General features: G+C 46.0%; 1 protein-coding gene across 1 annotated transcript in view; it reads right to left on the bottom strand.

Moving 5' to 3' along the window:
* TMOD2 (tropomodulin 2) overlaps positions 1–9181 on the bottom strand; it is a 56697-nt gene extending 47516 nt beyond the window's left edge. The window contains exon 1 of the mRNA XM_061428759.1: positions 8696–9181. The gene's annotated coding sequence lies outside the window, so the exon portion shown is untranslated. The remainder of the gene's footprint in view (positions 1–8695) is intronic.
* Between the last annotated feature and the right edge of the window lie 3547 nt (positions 9182–12728).

Below are 12728 nucleotides of genomic sequence, written 5' to 3' on the forward strand. Positions count from 1 at the left end.
TTGGAGTACCCTCATTGCATTTTTAAAGGATTCTATTCTTCCCTCTAAGCCATCAGAGTACTATAGTTAGATCATCTTTCTTCACACTGCAAACAAGCCACTTCCCTGATTAAGGACTTACAATGGCTCCCTTTTGTCTACAGAATGAAATTTACACAACCTAGCATCCCAAGCTCCCACTGTTTGGCTTTGATCTGCACTTTGCATTTTCTGTCTTCATAACTTTCCTGAGGGAGCCCTCCAACCCAGCCAAAATGGTTTATTCACTCTCTGTGGTAGGCAGAATAATGGTGCCCTAAAGATGCCCACATGCTAATCCCCAGAATCTGGGATGTTACTTTACATGGCAAAGGACTGGGTGTGATTAAATCAAGGATCATAAACTAGGGAGACTATCCTGGATTATCTGGGTGGGCCCACTGTAATCACAAAGGCTCTTAAAAGATGGGACAGGAAGGTAGAAGAGTCAGAGAATGAGATGTGATGACAGAAGCAGAGGGACAGAGTGATGCAATTGCTGGCTGTGAAGATACAGGAAGGGGCCAAGAGCCAAGAAATGTGTGCGGCCTCTAGAAGCTGGAAAGGTCTGGGAATGAATTCTCCCCAGAGCCTTCAGAAAGAAATGCAGCCCTGCTGACAGGCTGATCTTAACCCAGTGAAACCTGCTTTGGACTTCCCACCTCCTAAGCAATGCCATAATAAATTGTGCTGTTTTAGGCACCTGCATTTGTGACAGCAGCAATCAGAAACTAATATACTCCCTTATTCATGGACTTCCATTTTCCCAGATAATTTTTCTGGACACTAGTTTGTCCCTTCCCTCTGCATTCACTCCCGGCACTGCTCTGTGCCCCAGGAAAGTGATGTATTTACACAGCATCATCAGGCTTCCTTGCTCTCTGACTTGTTTGGCCAACAGGAGGCACTAGCAGAAAACTGGAGGGAGGCTGGTGCAGAAGGCAATACGGCCCACTAGCAAGCCTTCCCTGTAGGGCTGCCCCCACCCCTGTCTTGCTGACTTGAGGCCTGGGGGTGATGAAGGGTCCCTTTGTGGCTGGTGCCAGATTTCCGTCTTGTTGGACTCCTTACACCCTCCCTACAACTCTGTAAATAGGATCCTTATTTAAATTCCCTCAAATTACTCAGTTGAGTGTGTCCTCTGTTTCTTGTTGGGACCTTGGCTGATACTGTAATGTCACTTGGAATGCTGTTCTCTGCTCTCATGGCCAATCCATGAGCTTTGCTTTGGAGACCTGGCTCAGGTCCCAGCTCTGCGGACCACAGAATGTCAGGGCTGAGTGAGGCCTGAAAGGTCATCCAGTCCAGCAACATAGATGGTTTTTCTCCTACTTCTCTGACCACTTCTTCTTGGTCTCCTTTGGCAATTCTTCCTCTGCCTTAACTACTGGCATGTTACAAGATCCTGTCTTACCATTTCTTTTCTTACACTGCACATTCCCCCTGGGAGAAACTTGTCCCTTCCAAAATTCTCATTATAATCCACATCCTGAGGACCCTCAAATCTTTGATTAAGACTTTGTTCCTTGAGGACTAGATCCATGTATTCCCACTGCTGAACCAACACTTCACTGAATCAGGCATCTCAAATGGTAGAAGTACTTGCATCATCTTTCCTGCCAAATAGCTTCTCCTCCTCTGGAATTTCCAATTTCAGAAATTTGGCCAAGGAAGCAGGGAACCATCCTTGACATCTCCTCTTCCTTGTCTCCTCCTCATTCATCAATCCAGTCCTTAAACCTAAACATGTTGAGGATCCATCTGCTTCACTCATCTGCACTTCCACATCCAGTCTCAGTCCATTTTGATCAATTCTTCATACAAATGGCCAAAGTGGTCTTTTAAAATAATTCTTCCCTAGTTACTTAAAATCCTCCTGTGGCTTCCCTTTGCCTTGAGGATAAGGTTCAGACCCACAGTCTGACCTCTGTCATCCTCATCAGCCTCATCCTGCTCTGCACCCCCAGCTTCCCCTGGCTCCAGCCTCCTGGACTGCTTCCAACTCCTGGATCACGCCTTATGTTGTTTCCTCTGCTCAGAGCACTCTTACCCCTTCTTCCTCTGGCTGACTGCTAGCCAGCTCAGCTCATCTTCCAGTCTCAATGTAAGCTTCAGTCAGTTTGGTGCTCTGTAATAACCTAGAGGGGTGGAATGAGGGGGCGAGTGGGAGGGAGGCTCAACAGGGAGGCAAGGTGATACACGTATACATATAGCTGATTTGAATTGTTGTACAGCAGAAGCTAACATGACACTGTAAAGCAATTATACTCCAATTAAAAAATAAATATGAATGTAAGTTTCAATTCCTCGAAGTTGCCTTGTTTGTAATCCCAGGCAGGTCTGAGTCATTCCCCACCCCAAGGCACACCCCTTGTTCAGAGCTCTTCTTGACTTTATTACAACTGCTTGTTTTATCTCTGTCTTTTTTGCTAAGCTCTGTGAGGGTGGGGACCGTATCTGTTTTAGTCACTGTTATGGTCCTGGCTCCCAGCACAGGTCTTGACCCAGGATAGGCATCCAACAAATATCAAATGAAGGAAATGAGCTCAGAAAGGTGAAGTGACCTGTTGGTTCAAAACTAATCCCATCATATCCACAGCCTCCACTTTCTGTCATGGAACTTTCTGAGGCCACTTAAGCACAGAACAGTTGCTCTGTTCCCTAAATTCAACTATACCGCCAAACCCTAGAGGACAGGGATGATGTCATGATTCTTCTATTCCTAGGCCTCTTGTAGATTCATTCAACAAATATCTACTGACAGCCCACCTTTTTTCACTGCTGGGACAAGAGCAGTGAGCAAAACAGATGATATCTCGTACTGGACCGGAGCTGAGCTTACAGTTTGGCAGTAGGAGAGACATTAATTAGGTAGTTACAATAACATGTTAATACTATGTGACAGTCCCTGTTAAAACAAACTGCATATGTTGCACTCGTGCATCAGGAGGGTGTGAAAAATAAAAATAATGCACCCTCCTGAAGCACAACTTTGAAGATTTGGGGGAAAGCTGGTTTTATTTTTAATAACAAATATAGATGTATGTGGACATATTATTCACACAGCTTTTAAAGTCAAATCACAGATTTCTGGCTCAAGGATGGCCTGCTTTAGCCCCTACTCAGGGCTCCGAGTGTTCACACTTGCCCTCTCCTCCTATTAGTGATGCCGCAGTGGAAAGCTTCCAACATCACTGCAGTCTCACCTCTGGTAGAGTGCTTGTCCCATGGCGAGCTCTCAACATGCAGCAAGAGACTAATGGGCACACTGGAGCGAAGCAAGTGCCAATCAGCGCTTCAGGAGTCCAGGTGCACATGCATACCAAGAAGGTTAGAAAACGAAAACAGGAGCAAGGACGGGAGCTGAAGGAAGGACGACTTGGGCCCTTCAATAACTCTCCCTATGAGAGACATGAACCCTGAGAAGGAGAGCAAGCAGTGTGGCTTTCTTTACTTCTTCTCCCACTACCTTACTTGTATATGTATTTCATAACTGGCATGAAAGAGGAAAACCAGGTACAACACAAAGTGCCCAAACTTTGGCCTCACCTCCACGCAGACTTGGAATCAAACCCAAATTCAGCCCTATTTAATAAGCCTGCTCCAAACCAAAGACCCATTTTTACAGAAGAGTAACAAAAAACACTTGTAAAACCTAGTGAAAAGTTTTTTAAATGGGTAAAACTGCCATGAATTGCTTAGGAGTACATATGTATCTGGGAAAGCTACAAAGGACAACACATGGAAAGGACAGACATCTCAGAAGGAGGGGCGGGGAATCTGATGGGGAAAGGACGACCTGACCTTCCACCTCACTGATGATGATTTCATCCCAAGAGGGGAGGTCAGTATGTGAGAAGTTATTATTCTTTATTATGTATCTTCAATATTTTATAATAATCTTTAAACAATGAGTGAACCAGTTTGCACAAGACAGCCAAATCTACATTTTCTAAAACTAATAAATTAGAAAAAAAATCAGCTTAGCAATATATCCTCCAACAAAACAAAACAGGAATTTTTAAATTGGAGTATAATTGCTTTACAATTTGTGTCCATTTCTGTTGAACAACAAAATGAATCAGCTACATGTATACGTATATCCCCTTCTTCACCCCCCCATCCTACTCCCCTAGGTCATCACAGAGCACGGAGCTGAGCTGCCTGTGTTATAAAGTAGCTCCCCACTAGGTATCAAAACAGGAAGTAATCCTACATATTTAATTTCTTTCTAGCTGCAGGCAAATACAAAGATGTGTACAAAACACATAGCCTGTGTTTTGGAATCTAGCTATTTCAAGATGGCTCTTTCGAGTCTGTTTTTTTTGTTTGTTTTTTTTTAAGTAACCGAGTGGCTCCTGCCATATCCTCAAAAATCTGTGCAGGAGATGCAGGACAGAGAATGGGGTGTGATAAGGAGGAATTTCAGGCAAAAAATATGAGAAAGCAATTGGAAGGGGCAAGCTGAATGGAGAATGAGGAATAGATCTTACCAGAATGAAAAGATCTCACAACACAAACGTGGCCATAGCTTAACCTGCTCAAAATAGTCTCCTTTTAAAACAGTGTGCCCACCAGTAAGCACTCCCTCCAGGTTCAGAAGAGAACAGAAGACAAAAAGCATAGGTCTTGGAGTCAACTAGCCCGGGATCTGATGGCTACAATCCATGTGCGAGTGACAGCCTCTCCGAGCCTCTGTCTCATCCTCGGTGAAACAGGCAGAGCAGTACTTATCTCAGAGGGTGGGGGTGATGTTTAATGTGGTGACGTATGTACCGGGAACAGCTGCTAACACGTTCGAGCCCTCAGTCAAAGCCATTTCTCTTTTGTCCTTGGGTGCAGTCTTCTACGTGGGCTATTTGTTCCCTCCATTATCCTTGTCAGGATCTGTTGAACGTGGAGAGGCAGCACCCTATAGGAACCCTGGGTCAGCGCTGCCAGGTGTAGTGAGCTGCCATGGGGAGGCTGGCCAAAGTATGAGATAGGTTTCCACCTGGGCAGGAAGTTGCCAAGAAGCTTCCTGGCGGGGGCAGAAGGGTTCTAACATGGAAAATCTCACTCTCTGCTCAGACCGCCACCTGGTTTCTAATTCTCCTGGCAGGTCCTACTCCCTGTCGCTGCCCTATCCTTTGTCTGGCCCTATTCTCTGCTTTCTAAGGAGTTCCTGTTTATGGACTTCTGTGTACCTCCTTGCCTTCCACTTGGGTGTCTGGGTCTCCAGCTGTCTATTGGTTCTAGCTATGTCCCCTCATCTTGGCTTTGGGAAGTTATGGGCTTCTCACTTCCTGACTGGCACCAAGGGTTCCCTACCGTTTGTTGACAAAAGCTGGCTGCTGTCTGCTTATGAATCTTTGACTCAACTATCTTCTCTCCCTCTCCGGCATCTATCTCCCAGTTTGATTTTGATCAAAGCTTTGTTAAGGGTTACAGGTGCTATGTGCCCTTTGACTCATGACTGCCCATCAAGATGATATGCAAAATATTTAATAACTGGTGTGAAATGGGCATTGGGCATCAGAATGGATGTCAGCTATAAACAAGAGGGGTGGCTGACCCTGCATATATTGGCTGAACAGCATCCCAGCTCCCTAGACTCCAGACCCCTCCCCTCTGCTCTGACAAGAGGCCTCCTGGTTCTTTCACTGGACTGAAACCTCAGATTTCCTCCTTACTCCTCACATCCTGGCTTGCTGCAGCTGGTCTTGTGCCTTGTGTCATGAGCTCCTATTACCCACAGTCCTAGGGCTGACCTTCTCATTCCCTCTCTATTCAGCTATCACCAGGGAAACCCAGGAATACAGACGATACACAGGAAAGAGATGGGCTAGCCTTGGTGCCAAACCAGGGGGGCAAAACATAAAAGCATATGAGTGTGTCTGTGTGTAGGAAAAAATCCTTGTAGCAAAAGATTCAGTATAAAATTAAAGTGTTATATCTTAAGAATTGGTTTCTTAAAATATAATCTTAATCTGTTTTCTTAGTCTGGTAATAGGAAATCTCTTCTGCACTTGCCTTCTATGAGCTCCTTTGATCCACTTATAGTCTATAAGGAAACATTTGGTTGTATGTGATTCACAAATAAAGCGAACAAGAGGAAATCCTTGAACTTCTGTCAGAAAGCTGGGTCTGTTTTTCCTCCAATGTTCCCCTAATTCAAAATAAAAAGAACCAGCACCTAGAACTTCCTGCTATAGAGGCGCAGTTCTTGAACTCAGAGAGAAAAGGGACAGCGCTTTCAGGATGGTTTGTGGGGAGGGCTAGAAATTCTAAGGTATGGGAATTTCAGAATTTGAGGTTGGAATTAGGGGATGGGGTGTCTTAAGAATAAACGATTGATAGTAGTTAAGACAAAGCAAGAAAGAGAACTTCCCCTGACCCCACTCACTCCTCCAACAGGACTGAAGTCTTGAGTGAGCGCAGTGAGACACAGACTCACTGTGAGCTCCCTGCAGGTTCACTGCAGGCGTCCACACTGTCCTCCACAATCCTTTCTCTTTGTTTGCTTGTCTATTTGATCGATCACCCCAACTTTTAATTTAAAAAGTTCAAATCTACAGAAAAGGTACAAGAACAGAACACCCATATACCATTCTCTTTGATTCACTGTCGTCATTTTGCTACATTCTCCAGCTTCCTCCCCAGCCCTTTACTCCCCCTACCCTGAACCAGCTGAAAGTTGCAGATGTCATGCCGTTTTGCCTCTAATGCCTACATCTCAAAAGAAAATGACAGTGTCCTACATGACCACCGTACCATCGCTGCACCTAAGGAAGCAAAAAGTAATTCCATGATATTTATCTAATATGTAGTCCATAGTCAAATCTCTCCAATTGTCTCCAACTAATCAATCATAGCTTTTTTTTCTTCTTCTGATTTAGGATCCAAAGTTCATACATCCCAATTTATTGTTAAGTCAGTTGAATATTTTAATCTACAATACCCTGGCCCCACCATCTTTTTGGCAGGAACATTACACAGGTGAAGTTATGACCACCTCACTGCATAACCCAACAGGAGACTCATGGTATGTGTTGGTATGCTTGATCATTCAGCCGAGCTGATGACTTTCTCATCTCTCTATTGTAAGGACACATTTTCCCTAGGTACTATGTGGCAAGATACTTTGAAATAATGTCAAAATCCTCTTCCCTAACAACCTCTGGCTCAAAGGTTTTGTCATCTGTGGATGAATCCTTGCCTGAATCAGTTACATTAGAGTTGCAGAGCACTGGTTTTCTGATTCTCTCATTCCTTCTATTGTGTATTTATTATGCAAACAATGACCCATCAGTACCCATCCTCTCTATCCTCAGTGTCTGAACTCTCTGGTTACTTTCTCTGCGGTTCCTCCCCTTCTCCTTGCTCACCATCTCTGAGGGCTCCTGCCTAGCCCTGGGGAGCCATTCACATCTCCCTTTACCTCTCATCAGTTCACCTTCAGCCAATTAAAAACAAACACAGAAAATCCACAGCATGTTGTTGTCTACATATTTATACTAATTCACAAAAATTAAAACAGTTGTAATGCATATTTATTGGATTAGACTGCAGAGAGTAGAGAAAACCAGTTCTATTTTTGAAAAAAAATCAAGTTGCCTAAACCCTGAAAAATCTTTCTTCCTCACTAGGTAAAACCTCCTCTTCTGTCAGTGTCAGGCTTTCTATAATGGTGTTGAACAGACGCACCCTCCTCTCCTTAGTTTCTTGATATGAGAGCCTTGGAAGAACAGAGGTTTAGAAATCATTTAGGCGGAATACCCGGTTTTACATGGAGAAAGAGGTTAACAGAGGTGAACAGACTTGCCCAGGGTCCCTCAGCTCCTTAACGGCAGAGCTAGGGAAATGGGTTTTTATGATACCTGCTCCGACCTTCTTTTCATTCCCTTCTCAAGGACCTGGTGATCCCGATGTTTAACAGGCAAGAGGAAGCCCACTGCATTCACAGCCTTCGTTGCTAAATCGCATTTTGCCTGCATCACCTTCCCATCTTTGAATACTTCAAAAATTCCCATTAGGAGCCATTATTGTCATTGTTATTATTAAAAACCAATTTTCACTCCTGCAGGTCAACAAGGAAAATTTAGGAAGACTCAAGGGAGCACATGCTAACATAACTTAAACCAGAAAAAAAAAAAAAAAAAAAAAAAGAGTCTCACGACCTGCATCAGGCCGCTCTCATAACGCTGCTTTCTCGGAGGCTGAAACACCCTGCGGGTGACAGTTCCAGCCGGAGTCCACCTTTCCCCGCCGCCCGATCTAACGCTGCAGTGACAGGCATTAGGCTCCAGGAGCTTGTCAAACGTTCACAGGAGAGAAGTGGGGAACAAAGCCCAGCGTGGAAACACCCGGCCCCGCAGCTCAGGGAGGACAGAGACCGCGCCCTCCCTGCGGCGGCTGGGGGATGCAGAGACTGCGGAGCCGCAGTGCAGCGCGTGGGACCCACACCCGCTGGGCGCCTCCCTCCCGCTCAGCCCTCCACCGCGCTTTCCTCCGCGCCGCGGGCCGATCCGAGGAGGCCAGAGGCGGTGCCGGCTCCGCACGCCCTCCCGGCTGAGCGCCGACCCCGCAGAGCATCCTTCCGCGGGCAGGGAGGGCGCGGCCGCCCCGCGCTGCTGGCCTGGGGGCTGCAGACGGCACCTCTCCCGGGGGGGCCCCCACCCACCCCCGGCGCGCTCACCCGTGCGTACGCCCATCCCGGAGCGGGCGGTGCGGGCAGTCAGTCCGTCTACCCCGAAGTAGCGGGGCCGGCGAGCAGGGCGGCGCCGTGGCCCGGGAGAGCGCGGCGATCAACAGGCGGCTCCCGGCCGGGCGCGGCGCCGGGGCGCGCGGCTGCCTCGGAGCAGGCTGGGAAGCGTAGTTCGGAGCGGCGAGCGGCGGCCGCGCGGAGGCTGGACCCCCTGCCCCTGGCTGTCACCCCGGGCTTCCCCACCCTCCGCTGCAGGTGTCCTCGCCCGGAATCTGAGTCCCGACCCTGTAAGCGCTGTGCGGGCGAACAGGACCTCAGCCTTGGGACCAGGCTGTAACGGGCTCTCTTGAGAAGCCCGGGGCTACGGATAGGGTGGGTGGCAAAGGCTCTCCAAGCTCGTGAGGAGCAGCTGGGTGAGTGAGCACCGTTACTTCGAAGCCGTGAGAACACCGGCTTAGACACAGACGAGGCCTGTCCTGGGTTTTACTGGCTTTACGCCGGCCTCAGGCGGAGCGTGGGGAGTAGTGGTTGGGGCACATGCCTGGGCGTAGGGAGGTGGGGTGTGGCGAGGCTGATCTAAAGTTTGTGGGTGAGGATGTTCGCCAGCCCATGCACACGCGGTGGCTTCACTGAGAGCCTCAGCATCCTCATGTGTAAAGTATAGACTTAAAGCTTGAAAGTAAGTTGTGAGGACCAAATGCATTTTAGGTGCGTATGTGAAAGCCTTGTGGTCAGGCCCTTAGCACATACTCAATAACGTTCCTCAGGGGTTACAGGGAGACCCAGGCACACTTCCGATCTTGAAAGCCCTGTGTATAATGCTAAGTTGTATAGTTGGCCTCGTTGGTCTGGATAAATAAATGTTAAAGCCCACCGAGTTTGCTGTTGTCAGCTATTTAGCCGGCTCACTTCACCCAGAATATGTACTGTGATGTGTCCTCTATGCCAGGTTCTTGGGAGCTACAAAGACAGAGAAAATACTGTCTGGTCTGTGAAGCATGGAAGCGGGGGTGGGGGGTGGGGGCTGGGGGTGGTGCGACCTAGGACAAAGATTGAAATTATGAAAATACATGGCATAATAAGGTTACCTTCCAAAAGGATTTTCTACCACATGTGACATCTCTCCTTTTTGAACTCTTGCTGCATACTTTCAATGCAATATTTCACGTTATGGTGGGATTTGCATTTTCCAGATGTGGTGGAAGGAAAATGAACCAAAGGGATGGATGCAGCATTGCTGGCATAATCTCTGAAACAGGCAAAGAGTGAGTGGATGTGAATCAGCATCATAATCTGGCAATGACCTGTGCAGTGGTCATGTGACCCCCCCAAAAATGCTGCAGAGAAAATTCCATGTTTGAAAATAGTAGCATCACTTTGCCTTTGTGGAAGTACATTCCTATCCATGTTCTCATTTGACTTTTCCAACAACACTGTGAGATGCACGGTGAGGATTTTCTTCAGAGTTCCAAGAGGCACAGAGAGGTGATATGAGTTATTCAAGGCCATCCAGCTGGTCACTAAGCCTTCTTCTCTCCTTCTGTCCTGGCCTTCTCTGAAGAGGCACTCTCAGTGCTGTCTTTCATTTGTACATTTCAAAACAGGGCCATGTTTTCCCCAGGAAGAGGGCTGAATCAGAAAATAAAGTTAATTCTTAAAGGCTCTTGGAACTATAAGCTAGAACAATGGCATCCGGTAGCTGCTGACCGAGAGCCCAGTGTTGTGTCCACTAGCAGCTCTGTAGTGATGGACTACAGCTTCTGTCACTACACTATAGTGATGGACTACAGACTCTGGGGAACCTCCTCACCAGAATGGCGAATCTGCAAGACAAGGAGTGAAATGAAAGGGAGGTGTGGCCACATCAATTTAAATCACATTCCCATGTTTTCCTGTATTTTTTTTATTCCAAATGTCCTATGTAACAGATCAGATGCCTTTGACTTTTTTTATGTTGTGCATTTGTCACAAATTATAGCTTTCTGTTAAATAAGAATAGGACTGCTTACAGATCAAGCTAGTCGCTTCCCCAGAGAAAGCTGGTGGTAGGCATAAGCTGAAAATAACAAAGCAATTTTATCAGATTGTAAGAAAGGGTAGCAAATGTTTAATATAGCAAAGATGCTTTGTTGTTGTTGTTCAGTCACTAAGTCATGTCCAACTCTTTGCGACCCCATGAACTGCAGCACACCAGGCTTCTCTGTCCTTCACTATCTCCCTGAGTTTGCTTAAACTCAGGTCCATTGAGTCAGTGATGCTATCCAACCATCTCATCCTCTGTTGTCCCCTTCTCTTCTTGCCCTCAATCTTTCCCAGCATCAGAGTGTTTTCCAGTGAGTCGGCTCTCCATATCAGGTGGCCAAAATATTGGAGCTTCAGCTTCAGCATCAGTCTTTCCTATGAATATTCAGGGTTAATTTCCTTTAGGATTGACTGGTTTGATCTCCTTGCTGTCCAAGGGACTCTCAAGAGTCTTCCCCAACACCACAGTTCAAAAGTGTCAATTCTTCAGTGCTCAGCCTTCTTTATGGTCCAACTCTCACATCTGTACATGACTACTGGAAAAACCATAGCTTTGACTATACAGACCTTTGTTGGCAAAGTGATGTCTCTGCTTTTTAATACACTGTTTAGGTTTGTCGTAGCTATTCTTCCAAGGAGCAAGCGTCTTTTAATTTCATGGCTGCAGTCACCATCTGCATTGATTTTGGAGCCCCCAAAAATGAAATCTGACACTGTTTCCACATTTCCCCCATCTATTTGCCATGAAGTAATAGGACCGGATGCCATGATCTTAGTTTTTTGAATGTTGAGTTTTAAGCCAGGTTTTTCACTCCCCTCTTTCACCTTTATCAAGAGGATCTTTAGTTCCTCTTCACTTTCTGGCATTAAAGTGGTATTATCTGCATATCTGAGGTGGTTGATATTTCTTCCAGCAATCTTGATTCCAGCTTGTGATTCATCCAGCTCTGCATTTCACATGATGTACTCTGCATATAAGTTAAATAAATAGGGTGACAGTATACGGCCTTGACATACTCCTTTCTCAATTTTGAACCAGTCCATTGTTCCATGTCCAGTTCTAACTGTTGTTTCTTGTCCTGCATACAGGTTTCTCAGGAGGCAGGTAATGTAGTCTGGTATTCCCATCTCATTAAGAATATTCCATAGTTTGCTGTGATCCACACAGTCAAAGGCTTTAGCACAGTCAGTGAAGCAAAAGTAGATTTTTTTTTGGAATTCCCCTGCTTTTTCTATGATCCAGTGTTTGTTGGCAATTTGATCTCCTTTTCCTCTGCCTTTTCTAAATCCAGCTTGAACATCTGGAAGTTCTTGGTTCATGTACTGCTGAAGCCTAGCTTAAAGGATTTTGAGCATAATCTTGCTGGCATGTGAAATAAGTGCAATTGTATGGTAATTTGAACATTCTTTGGCCTTGCCTTTCTTTGGGATTGGAATGAAAACTGACCTTTTCCAGTCCTATGGCCTTTCTTAGTCCTGCTGTTTACCAAATTAGCTGGCATTAATAAGTGCAGCACTTTAACAGAATCATCTAAGATTTGAAATAGCTCAGCTAGAATTCCATCGCCTCTACTAGTTTTGTTCAAGTGGGCCTTAGTAATGCTTCCTAAGGCCCACTTGACTTCACACTCCAGGATATCTGTCTCTAAGTGGTGAGCGACCACATCATTATTGTTATCTGGGTCATTAAGAGCTTTTTGTACAGTTTGGTGTACTCTCTTTCTCACTGGCTTCCTTGTGTTTTCCCACAAGGAAAATGTATGCATGTAATGAGATGAATGAAGCACTGTTTCAGTTGAAGACTGTGAAAGGAAGCTGGCAAACAAATGATTTCGTAGGTTAAAGTCATAGTTGGCAGTCAAAGCAGAGATACAAGAGCTATCCAACAGCCCCAGCCCCATTTATATGAAAATTCAAAATTCAAACACAACTCCTAGAGCTGGAAGGGACCTTACAGATCATCTTGTGTCGTCTCTTCTTCATGCAGTGAGGAGGCTGATAC

The sequence above is a fragment of the Bos javanicus genome, chromosome 10 (assembly GCF_032452875.1).
Source record: "Bos javanicus breed banteng chromosome 10, ARS-OSU_banteng_1.0, whole genome shotgun sequence".
NCBI lineage: Eukaryota > Metazoa > Chordata > Mammalia > Artiodactyla > Bovidae > Bos > Bos javanicus.